Source organism: Carettochelys insculpta, chromosome 6, assembly GCF_033958435.1.
Source record: "Carettochelys insculpta isolate YL-2023 chromosome 6, ASM3395843v1, whole genome shotgun sequence".
Classification (NCBI taxonomy): Eukaryota; Metazoa; Chordata; order Testudines; family Carettochelyidae; genus Carettochelys; species Carettochelys insculpta.
The window spans coordinates 114,967,501-114,979,219 of NC_134142.1; the positions used below are offsets into that span (position 1 = coordinate 114,967,501).

Below are 11,719 nucleotides of genomic sequence, written 5' to 3' on the forward strand. Positions count from 1 at the left end.
GCAAGTTTGCTGCTTGCCTGGAGCTAGAATCCAGGATATTACAGAGTCCCTGCCAAAAATTGTTAAACCTGTAGACTATTACCCCTTCCTACTTCTCCATGTAGGAACCAGTGATATAGATAAGAGCAACTTTGACGAGATCATGGCGGTTTACGTAATCCTAGGAAGGAAGATAAAGGAATACAGTGTACAAGTGGTGTTCTCGTCTATCCTCCCAGCAGAAGGAAGGGGTCCACATAGGGATTGTCGAATCACAGAGGTAAATGTATGGTTGCATAGGTGGTGTAGCAGGGACGGATTTGGTTTGTTTGACCATGGGATTCTTCTTCACGAACAGGGATTGCTGGGAAGAGATGGGCTCCACCTCACAAAGAGAGGAAAGAGCATCTTTGTGGGCAGGCTTGCAAACCTAGTGAGGAGGGCTTTAAACTAAGCTGGTTGGGGGAAGGTGACACAAGCCCTGAGGTAAGTAGGGAAGGAGGAGGGAACAATCAAGTGGGTTTCCTGGGTGAAGAGGAGAAAGTGGGCCAATCAGCCCCTTCTCTAAGATGCTTGTACACTAATGTCAGAAGCCTACGGAACAAACAGGAAGAATTAGGGGCCCTGGCACAGTCAAAGTAGTATGAAGTGGTTAGAATAACGGAGACTTGGTGGGATGATTCACATAACTGGACCATGGTCATGGAAGGTTATAAACTGTTTAAGAAGGACGGACGGGAAAAAAGGAAGAGGAGTTGGGCTCTGTGTGAGGGAGCAGTATGATTGCTCAGAGCTCCAGTATGAGGAAGGAGAAAATCCAGTTGAGTGCCTTTGGGTTAAGCTTAGAGGTGGAAGTAACAGAGGTGATGTTGTAGTTGGTGTCTGCTATAGACCACCAGATCAGGGAGATGAGATAGATGACGCTTTCTTCACGCAGCTAAGTGAAGCTTCTAAATCACAGGCCTTGGTTCTCATGGGAGACTTTACTCACACAGACATTTGTTGGGAGACCTACACATCAGCACACAAACAATCCAGGAAGTTTTTGGAGAATGTTGGGGATAACTTCTTGGTACAAGTGCTGAAGGAACTGACCAGGGGCCATGCGCAACTTGACCTGCTGCTCACGAACAGGGAAGAACTAGTAGAAGAAATAGAAGTGGGAGGAAACCTGGGCTGCAGCGACCATGAGATCATACATTTCAGGATCCGGACAAAAGGAAGCAAGGTGAGCAGTAACATACAGACCCTCGATTTCAGAACAGCAAACTTCAACTCCCTGAGAGAACGGATGAGCAGGGTCCCTTGGGAAACGAAGATGAAGGGGAAAAGAGTTCCAGAGAACTGACAATATTTTAAAGAAGTCTTACTGAAGGCACAGGAACAAACTATCTCGCTGCAAAGTAAGAAATGCAAACATGGTAGGCAGCCAGCTTGGCTTAATGGGGAAATCCTTAGTCAGCTTAAACTCAAAAAGGATGTATACACAGAATGGAAACGTGGACAGTTGACTGAGGAGGAGTATAAACATATGGCTGGAGAATGTCGGGCAGTAATCAGGAAAGTGAAAGCACAATTGGAACTGCAGCTGGCAAGGGATATGAAGAGTAACAAGAAAGGTTTCTACAGGCATGTTAACCTGTTTATTGTTATCAGAGAAGGTGTGAGGCCATTACTGGATGAGGGAGGTAACCTAGTGACGGATGATGCAGGAAAAGCTGAAGTACTCAATGTTTTTTTTTTGCCTCAGTCTTCTCAGACAAAGTCAACTTCCCCATGACGATCCTAGACAATGCAGTATGGGAAGGTGGAGGGCAGCCATCTGTGGGGAAGGAACAAGTTTTGAGCTATCTAGCAAAACTAGATGTGCACAAGTCCATGGGTCTGGATTTAATGCACCCCAGGGTACTGAGGGAATTGGCAGAGGTCATCGCTGAACCTTTGGCTGTTATCCTTGAAGACTCTTGGAGATCGGGGGAGATACCGGATGATTGGAAGAAGGCAAACGTAGTGCCCATCTTTAAAAAAGACAATCTAGGAAACTATAGACAATCCAGGAAACTATAGACCGGTCAGCCTTACCTCAATCCCTGAGAAAATAATGGAAGGAATCCTCAAGGAATCCATTTTGGAGCACTTGGAAGAGGGCAAAGTGATCAAAAGTAGCCAACACGGTTTCACCAGGGGCAAGTCCTGCCTGACCCATCTGATTAGCTTCTATGACGAGGTAACAAGCTCTGTGGACATGGGAAAGTCAGTGGATGTGATATACCTTGACTTCAGCAAGGCTTTTGACACCGTCTCCCACAACATTCTTGTCCATAAGTTAAGGAAATATGGATTGGATCCTTAGACTATAAGATGGATAGAAAGCTGGCTTGACGGTCGGGCCCAATGGATAGTGGTCAATGGCTCAATATCTGGATGGCGGTCAGTTTCAAGCGAAGTGCCGCAAGGCTCGGTTCTGGGGCCGGTGTTGTTCAACATCTCTATTAATGACTTGAAATGAGGGACTGGATTGCACCCTCAGCAAGTTTGTGGATGACACAAAACTAGGGGGAGAAGTAGATAGGTTGGAGGGTAGAGAGAATCCAGAGTGACCTGGATAAATTGGAGGACTTGGCCAAAAGAAATCTGATGCAGTTCAACAAGGAGAAGTGTAGAGTCCTGCACCTGGGACGGAAAAATCCCAAGCATTGTTACCAGCTAGGGACTGACTGGCTCAGCAGCAGTATGATGGAAACGGACCTAGGGGTTATGTTCGATGAAAGGCTGGATATGAGTAAACAGTGTGCCCTTGTAGCCAAGAAGACTAATGGCATACTAGGGTGCATTAGGAGAAGCATTTTGAGCAGATCTAGAGAAGTAGTTATTCCCCTCTATTCGCCACTGGTGAGGCCGCATCTGGAATACCGTGTCCAGTTTTGGGCCCCCCACAGTATAAAAAGGATGTGGATTTGCTGGAGCAGGTTCAGCTAAAGGCAACAAAAATGATTAAGGGGCTGGAGCACAAAACCTATGAAAATAGGCTGAGGGATTTGCGCTTGTTTAGTTTACAGAAGAGAAGACTCAGGGGTGATTTAATAGCAGCCTTCAACTTCCTGAAGGGGAGCTCTAAAGAGGAGGGTGAGAAACTGTTCTCAGTGGTGTCAGATGGCAGAACAAGGAGTAATGGTCTGAAGCTGAAGAGGGAGAGGTGTAGATTAGATATTAGAAAGAACTACTTCATCAGGAGGGTGGTGAAGCATTAGAATGCTTTGCCTAGAGAGGTGGTGAATTCTCCATCCCTCAAGGTTTTTAAGTCCCAGCTGGACAAGGTCCTGGCTGGAATGACTTAGTTGGGGTTGATCCTGCTTGAAGCAGGGGGCTGGACTAGATGACCTCCTGAGGTCCCTTCCAACCCTATGATTCAGTTATCTTGTATCCAATATTACAAAACAAGAAGAATACAGAAGCAGAAAAAAAGTCTCATACTATAAAGAGAGAAAAAAAATAAAATGGCAGCAAAATCAAATTTAAAAGGAAGCTTTTTAAAAAAAATACTACAGAGCGCAACAGAGCAAGAGTACTTATTTGTGCTTTTATAGTGCTTATAATCTGTCTCAATAAGAGTTCCATATATATTTATTTAGCTATTATTTAGACAGATTTCTACAATTCAATAACGCGACACATGCATTTGTAATTGCAAATGTAGTTACAAAACTCTCACTTATTTCTCTTCAGAACATAATCTGATCATTAGCTGGGGTCAGGAAGACATTCTTAAATCAGATATTATTCCCGCAGTTAGTCAGCTACATTAGTTTTTGTTGCTTTTTTACTTTTGTTTTGGATTTGTCATTCATTACTCAGATCAGTTTGTATAAGCCCTCTAAAAGAAATAACAGAGAAAATGGATGGATCATTGTTCTTATAGAGCAAGACGGTTTTTACTGCATAGGAATAACTTTATACAAAGATTGTTTAAGGAAGAGAAATGAAACAGCTTTACTAGCCTGTTCTATTAAATATCATCATTTTCATATTAGTCTAACTAATGCAACAGCTTATCAAGTAAGACTACCTCATTACTCACACAGCATAGGTGCCAGAATTCAAGCTCTGTTCTTCTATGTAGTTATTTCAAGTGTGGGAGAAATATAACAACACAAGAGGTAACACAAGCTCAGGTACCGTACCTCTGAATACTAATGTAGCAATCTGATGTCAACAAAAATCAAAATGCATCAGAGAAAGAAATGACACTATGATAATAAGCAGAGACTGTGAGCATTTCAGAAATCCCCCTGCATGAATGTATTCATTCATTCATTTCGTGCAGACTTTTCTGGCATCGAGCTGAACACCCACACAAAACCATTAGTATACCGCTGGGGTTATGCTACCCAGTTACCAATGCTATCTTGTAAAATCCTTAAGCACGCAAGCTATTCAGATCAGCTGTCAGAAGACCATTTTCCAGGGGGGAAAAAAATGCAAATCCCCCACCAATTGCACTTCCACCCTTCTCCACCAAGAGTTTAAGAAAATCTGTTTGTACATTTTTCAAGGACGAGATGCATTAATTCTATTTATAAGATTTCCAAACCTTCCCCTAACAAAACCAAAGGCATGAAAGACTTTTTTTTCTTTCAGTTTTACACTGAGGATGTGAACTTTTTCACCTTAGTCCAGGCCACATTCCTGATACCTATTTGATCTCTGCCTATCCACAATTATCCAGAAAGCCACAGCATGCCCTGAACTTCAGTGGTTTCTACCAGACCCCTATGCTATAACATATTTACACCTTCAACAACTAAGTATATGCATGCTACACTCAAAACCCCTGTAGTTACACACCCAGGCCAACTCATAGATACAAGCAGCTGGTAGCCCCACATAATAGATAAGCCCTTTATATAGGTTACCTATGCACATATGTACTTCACATCCCAGGTCCTCAAACAAATCTCACTGCCACATCACCTTGCTATAGAAAAACTCCTGACAGAACTACATGGACACTCCCCACCTCATGCCCACTACAATCACATCACCCCACCCAAGCTCCCTCCCTCCAGAGGCCCCAGCACATCACCCCACCCCACACAGACCCCTGCAAGTCACCCCACACTCCACTGCCTACAGACAGACCCCAGCATATTACCCCACCCCCTACAGATAGACCCCTGCAAATCACCCCCACCCCCACCCCCTCCCTACAGAGGGACCCCTGCACATCACCCCACCCCCCTCCCCCTCCCTACAGAGGGACCCCTGCACATCACCCCACTCCCCACCCCCTCCCTACAGGCAGACCCCTGCACATCACCCCACTCCCCACCCCCTCCCTACAGGCAGACCCCTGAGCATCACCCTACACATCCCGCCTCCCACAACCTGCCCCCCGGCGCTCCGGGCGGGGCAGCCGAGCCCCCACACACTCATCACACGCCTGGCCTCGCCGGGCGGGGAACGGCTCCCTACCGCTGGGCGGGGGCGGCGTCCGAGCGCGCGGTCCCGGCGGGAGCCCAGTCCCCGCGGCTCCGGCCCCTGAGAGCTCGGTCGACTGCCGGCTCCAGCCCCGCCAGCGGCGTCTCACAATGAGACTGAGCGGTAGCGAGCGGGCAGCCCCCTCCCGTCCCGTCGGGGCGCACTGCGCAGGCGTGAGATCTTCCCGCGGCACAGCGGGAAATGTAGTCCTGCCCCCTTCCAAGCCTGGCTCCGACCCCCACCACAGCCCCTCACATCTGAGGCCGCTGGGTTATTCCCATAGGACGGTCAGCGGCTGTGCCACGCGGCTCCACCCTGACCCTGGGTGACGAGGAGGATAGTTATAAAGGGCTCTTTTCCCGAGACGGGGAATTAGCTCAAATGGTAGAGCGCTCGCTTAGCATGCGAGAGGTAGCGGGATCGATGCCCGCATTCTCCAGTGGGTTACTTTTCCTTTTAGGCCCTTCAAAAACTTCAGTAAATGAGAAGTCCCTGAATGTTGGCAAGCAAGCAAGCCGCCAACCTTTTCAGTTGTACAGTAACGAAGAAGGAGAGGGCTACAGCTGGCACTTTATTATTATTGCATGATGCTCTGTGCTATTTATTATTTATACCAACTGCTGCAGTGTAGGGCGTGACTGTTGCTTTGCCAGACACAAATAAAGAGATTTCTGTTCTCCTCTTTACACAAATCCCTCCCAGGGTGTCTGCACTAGACCTTTGTCTGACCACTTGCTTTGCAGTCTTAGAAACTCTGCAGAGTGCAAAAGCATAAATAAAAATGCCCATTGTGGTATGTTGGTGATCTGGGGACTTTAGACAATAGCTGGATGCGCTGCACTGCACGCCTCCTGCGCTTTTCTTTGGTGCTATTTGCTGGAAATGAGGAATATTTCAAATAAGTGGATTAAATCATTAACAAATGCAAATGTTGTTTAGTTGTGAATTTTGCAAGATTAAAAGTATGTGCCTCACCCACTAGATTAATCCAGACCAGAAACAATGAAAAATAAAGACATGATATTCATAGGGAAAATGATAAAATATATTGATTAAAATGGACATACTAAAAATATTCAAATATTACAAAGAGGAAGAAATAGGGTTGTGAAAATAATGACATTATTTAACAAATGCAATTATTTAAAATAATTAAACTCTGTTTTTTAATCCAACTAATTATTAGAATCTGAAATTAGGGTGACAAATCAAACCAATAGTTATATGTCCCATACAAGACCTCATTGATTAATTCCCCTTCCAATTACCTTCAGCTCTTAATAACTTTCAATGATTCAAAAATCCAAAATTAACAAATTATAAGGGTTTGTTAAAGGACTCAACGAACAGTTTGCAGATTAATTTTAGATAATGCTCTGTGACAGCTAGTTTTGTGAATGCGGCCTGGGAGGAAATCTGAATTGTAAGCCTGACTGTGCTAGAAATTTTGCTATTTCACTTAGTCAAATCATGTAATCACTCTGTTCCTGCTCTGTAAAGTGGGGTTATTACTTCTTCCTTTCTTTGTCTTGTTTATTTAAATTGTAAATGCTTTGGGTAGGGACTGTCTTTTACAATATGTGTGTTCAGTGTCTTGAGCAATCAGAATAACACCATCAACAACAACAGTCATAAATAAACAGCATCACTTACTTCAATGCTTTGACATTTGGGAGTGGGTTGTTTCCACTAGCCTTTAATTCCCCCATCCCTTATACCTCTTCCACCATCAGAGACTTCATGCCTCCCTGACTCTCCTCTTCATGAAGGGAGATGAATGTGGCACACTATGAAACTCATCACTGCCACTCCTTGCAGTGAGGGAAAAGTACTTTGAAAGTGACAAAAGCTGCTTCCTTTCCTCACCAGGGCTAAATGCAGTGCCTGTGTGATAACCCCAGAGTTGGTTGGGCTGGAGAATGAGGGACCTAGCTCAGGACATACTTTCTGAATCTACCAGATGGGAATACATTGCAGTTCCACAAGGTTGCCAAAATGGTCCCTGGATTACAACAATCAACAGTGGGCTGTGAATTATTGAACAACATTATTTAATCTGTTTCAACAAATGCAGAAATATAACCACCGATCCCTTTTAAAAAGAGTGGACAGTGGCATCTATCTTTTGTTTGTTTCCATCAGGGTCATGTGCAGAAACTGTGTATACACCATCTGAAGTACAATTTGTGCCTTCCTGCAGGATCTTGCTAGCTGCTGCTTCACTTTTGCATTTCTCTACATTGAAAATTTTTTGTTTACAAGCTACAGTCTGGAGAAGGGCTACACACACCTACACATGCATAACAATTCAAAACACTCTGCTTCTTTCATCACATTTAATTTACAATATGAGAACTGCTGTTCTCCATGGAAATCCTTGAAAGAACTAAGAGACTTTAATGGGAGGTATTCTATAAAACTGAGGAAGGAACAGTTTAAATGGGATAACACTACCAGAAATACCACTAGGAAGGGGACACTTTGCCATTGCAAAATGATTAAGTGGTGCTTTATATAGTAACATCCCTGAAGTGTTAGATAGCCATGGATTTGCTACAATGCTTTTCATGGACAGAGAATACTGACTAACAAGAATTGTAAAGCAGAGCTGGAAAAGTATTTAAAGTTATATAAAGCTTATGCTCCAAAATATCTGTTAGTCTACAAGGTGCCACAGGACTTGTTGTTGTTTTGAAGATACAGACTAACTCAGCTACCTCTCTGGTATATATAAAGTGTATGATTTTTTTCTCTAGCCTGGAATTTTACAGTAGTCTTCAGTGTTTTGATTCCATAAACCTATGAATTAACCAAATATCACCAAAACAGTCATGTCAAGATGTATAAATTCACACTATTTGCATGCAGCAGGTATTGAATGGGAAAAAAAAATCCATTTCATTCCTCTCTTTCATTAGCAGCTATGCAAAGAACATGCAGAATATTTCTCTAGTGAGCTTGTTCTTAGGGGCCAGCTGCTCTCACTCTTCATGGTAGGTTTTCCTAATGCAATTTCAGTGAATAAAATGTGTTAACCTCCAAATCCTAGCAAAATCTTGGGTGATATTGAAACTGGTAAGCCACAGGAAAAATAAAAGTGCACAGTTCAATCACAGGATTAAAGCAAATTGAGCCTGCAATGCCCTCTGCAGGCTACTAAAGAACTTTTCTATGAGCACCTTCAGAATTTCATGCCACCTGAAACATTAAAGTGGAAAAAATGTTTGAAAGCCCTAGAAACATCACTGATAGATTAGATAGCTAGTTTATATAGCTTAGAAAGCGCCTCTCTGCTGCGCCATCTAATACATTCCCCAGTCCTGTGATAAGATTGATTTATTTGTCTCTGACGTGTCCCTGATAACTTTTCCAGTAACTTTAATCAACTCCAATACCAGGAATTCCACATCCTCCCTTGGCAACTTCTTCCATAGCTGAAATGGAAAATTCTTGTGAATAGGAACCTATATTTTTAAACCCATTGCAAGTGGTTCTATTCTTATTGAGTAGCACTGCTACAGCACATTTTAGTCTTTGACCAAATTACATCGGATGCCCTTCAACATGTGCTGCATACCCTTCTTCTAACTAAGGCCTAAATATTCTCATTATGTAGTTATTTCTATGCTCATTACCCAAATCACACTATTACTAATCCGAAGATGCATCTTCCCATATTACCTTTTTTGCTATGGAACAATGTATTTGAATGAATAGTTCTTCTGTCACTTATTTGTCATGCTATATGTCCCTTGTAACTAGTATATTAAGCAATTCAATTGTATTGCATAATAACGGTGAAATGAGGTAGAATTGAACGTATAATTTAAGTGTTTAAAGTTAAGTTTGGCATGTAGATTTTTGGTAAGGAATCCATGAACTGTTAACAGTATTCAGATAATTAGACTAGAGCCTCTGGGGCAGCACTGATGAATGGACCCCGGGGAGCTACTTATAACTCCTTCATTTGCTACACTGACAGAACTTCATAGACTCATAGGGTTGGAAGAGACCTCAGGGTTCAAGTCCAACACCAGATCAAAGCAGGACCAATACAAGCCAGCACCTAAAATTCCTATCCTTAATCAGGATGCCACACTCCAGAAGACCCTGGGTGACATGCCTGTTCTCTCCTACAGACAACCTCCCAACCTCACGAGGATCCTCACTAACAGCCACAGTCTATACCCCAGGAATACCGGTCCTGGAACCTTTCCCTGCAATAAAGCCCACTGCCAGCTTTGTCCACATATCTTCTCTGGAAATACCATCACTGGACCTAACCAGGTGACTCACAGAATCACAGGCACTTTCTCATGCTCCTCTACTAACATCATATATCCCATCATGTGCCAACAATACCCAGATGCTTTGTATATTGGACAGACTTCTAACTCACTTAGACAAAGGGTCAATGGGCACAAAACAGACATCAAAACACTCCAGATCCACAAACCAGTTAGTCAACATTTTAATGGAATGGGGCATTCTGTCAAGGACCTAAAGGTATGTGTGTTACTGAAGAAGAATTATCGCTCCATTCTGGAAAGGGAAACAGCCGAGCTGGCTTTTATATTCAAATTCGGCACATTAACACATGGTTTAAATCGTGATGGGAACTTTCTGAGTCACTATAGGGGCTCGTCTGCATACTTGGCTCAATCTAATTCTTGACCTTCCCCCCCCCTCCACTCTCTGATTTGCTCCCCTTGATTATCTTTTTCTGATTTGTCCTCCTTGCTTACTGTTTGTGGTTCTCTGTGCCTTAAATATTGAGTCTGTTCTGGTCTGGCTATGGTCTGAAGAAGTGGGTCTGTCCCACGAAAGCTCACCTAATAAACTATTTGCTAGTCTTTAAAGTGCTGCTTGACTGCTTTTTGTTTTGATAGTGTATAGGCTAGCATGGCTTCCTCTCTCTTACTATTCAGCTCCTAAGAATGTTAGCGATGTAGATTCCACCAACTGTCTAGGTAGTCTGTTTCAGTACTTCACCATCCCCCTAGTGAAATAGTTTTTCCTGATATCCAATCTAGACCTCCCCCACTGCATCTTGAGACCACTGCTCCTCCAGCCTCCAGTTTTGATACTCTATACCAACAGGGAGTAGACCCCAAGCCTTGCCATATCCTCATTCTCAATAGCCTTTAACAGGGGTGTTGGCAGGGCTCTCTCTATTTTTTTCCATCAAGGGGCAGAATAAATTTGGTTATGTGCACTGAGGCATGTGTGGATGTGCACCCCTAGTAGAAGCATATGCTGCCAGCTGTGGGCACTCTGTCAATCAGCTGGGCAGCACTTGAATCTCTCCTGGGCAGGTACCCAAGTGCTCAGTTTACAGGGAACACTGGTGCAGGGATTGTGTTTACATGGTCTTTATATTAGTATTATTTGCATTGTGTAGGGGTGTAGTACCTAAAAGCTCCAGTCCTGGAGCAGAGCCTGATTGTATTATCGGGTTTTCACCCACCAGGGGACTCCACACCTGAAAACCTACAGCTGGTTTTTTTTTGGACAGCTTGTACAGCCCAAACGTGTAGGGGTGGACCAGTGATGCTGGCGTGTGCCACACAGGTCCTTATTACCATTTCCGGACATGCTCAGTGGTTTTTAATTGTAATCATTTGGGTATTTGCTACTTTTGGTTGCAACCTCTAATGTGAAGGGAAAACAGGTTCCTGCCTGGAAACGTGGCTGTGGCTGCACAACATTATCAATCATTACATTAGCTGGGGGCAGCACTGGGACCTGAAGTGTGCCTGGGGAGAGCATACATTTGGCCTTTCCCTATTGTCAGTCACGTTTGTTGTCTTGACAATGCAAATCGGCAGTCCTGCAGCCCTGTAAAGACTAACAAAATAATTTATTAAGTGAAGAGCTTTCGTGGGTCTGCAGACCCACTTCTATTCCAGATCTGCAACAGAAGTGGGTCTGCAGACCCACGAAAGCTCATCACCTAATCAATTATCTTGTTAGTCTTCACAGGGCTGCAGGACTGCTGGTTTCTCTTGCTGCTCCTCTGGTCTCCCTGAACGCAGCGCCTGCCAGCTCCCACCTCCTCCCGGGGCTTTCTCCCTCTGATTCCCACAGAAGAAAGACAGCAGCTTGGGGATTTCCCCACCCACAAGTCGGAGAGCTGTAGTCACGTGTCTTCAAGCAGCAAGTGGACTCCGAGCCGGAAAAGGCTGTTGCCAACAAAGGAGAAGGAAGTGATCCTGTGACTGTCAACGGAAGCTGGCTCTAGTAGACTCAGTGCCTTGCTGCA

General features: G+C 44.1%; 1 protein-coding gene and 1 non-coding gene across 4 annotated transcripts in view; one reads left to right on the top strand and one right to left on the bottom strand.

The window, feature by feature from the left end:
- The window catches only part of LOC142014786 (uncharacterized), a 169,609-nt gene extending 164,062 nt beyond the window's left edge, over positions 1–5,547 (bottom strand). For 2 of the 3 annotated variants that reach the window (XM_074997907.1, XM_074997900.1), the window contains exon 1: positions 5,452–5,547. The gene's annotated coding sequence lies outside the window, so the exon portion shown is untranslated. The remainder of the gene's footprint in view (positions 1–5,451) is intronic. The other variant, XM_074997906.1, reaches the window with a different exon arrangement.
- A 276-nt stretch (positions 5,548–5,823) lies between these two features.
- Positions 5,824–5,896, top strand: TRNAA-AGC (transfer RNA alanine (anticodon AGC)). Its single transcript has one exon. It is a non-coding gene; the product is annotated as a tRNA-Ala (tRNA).
- Positions 5,897–11,719: the final 5,823 nt, after the last annotated feature.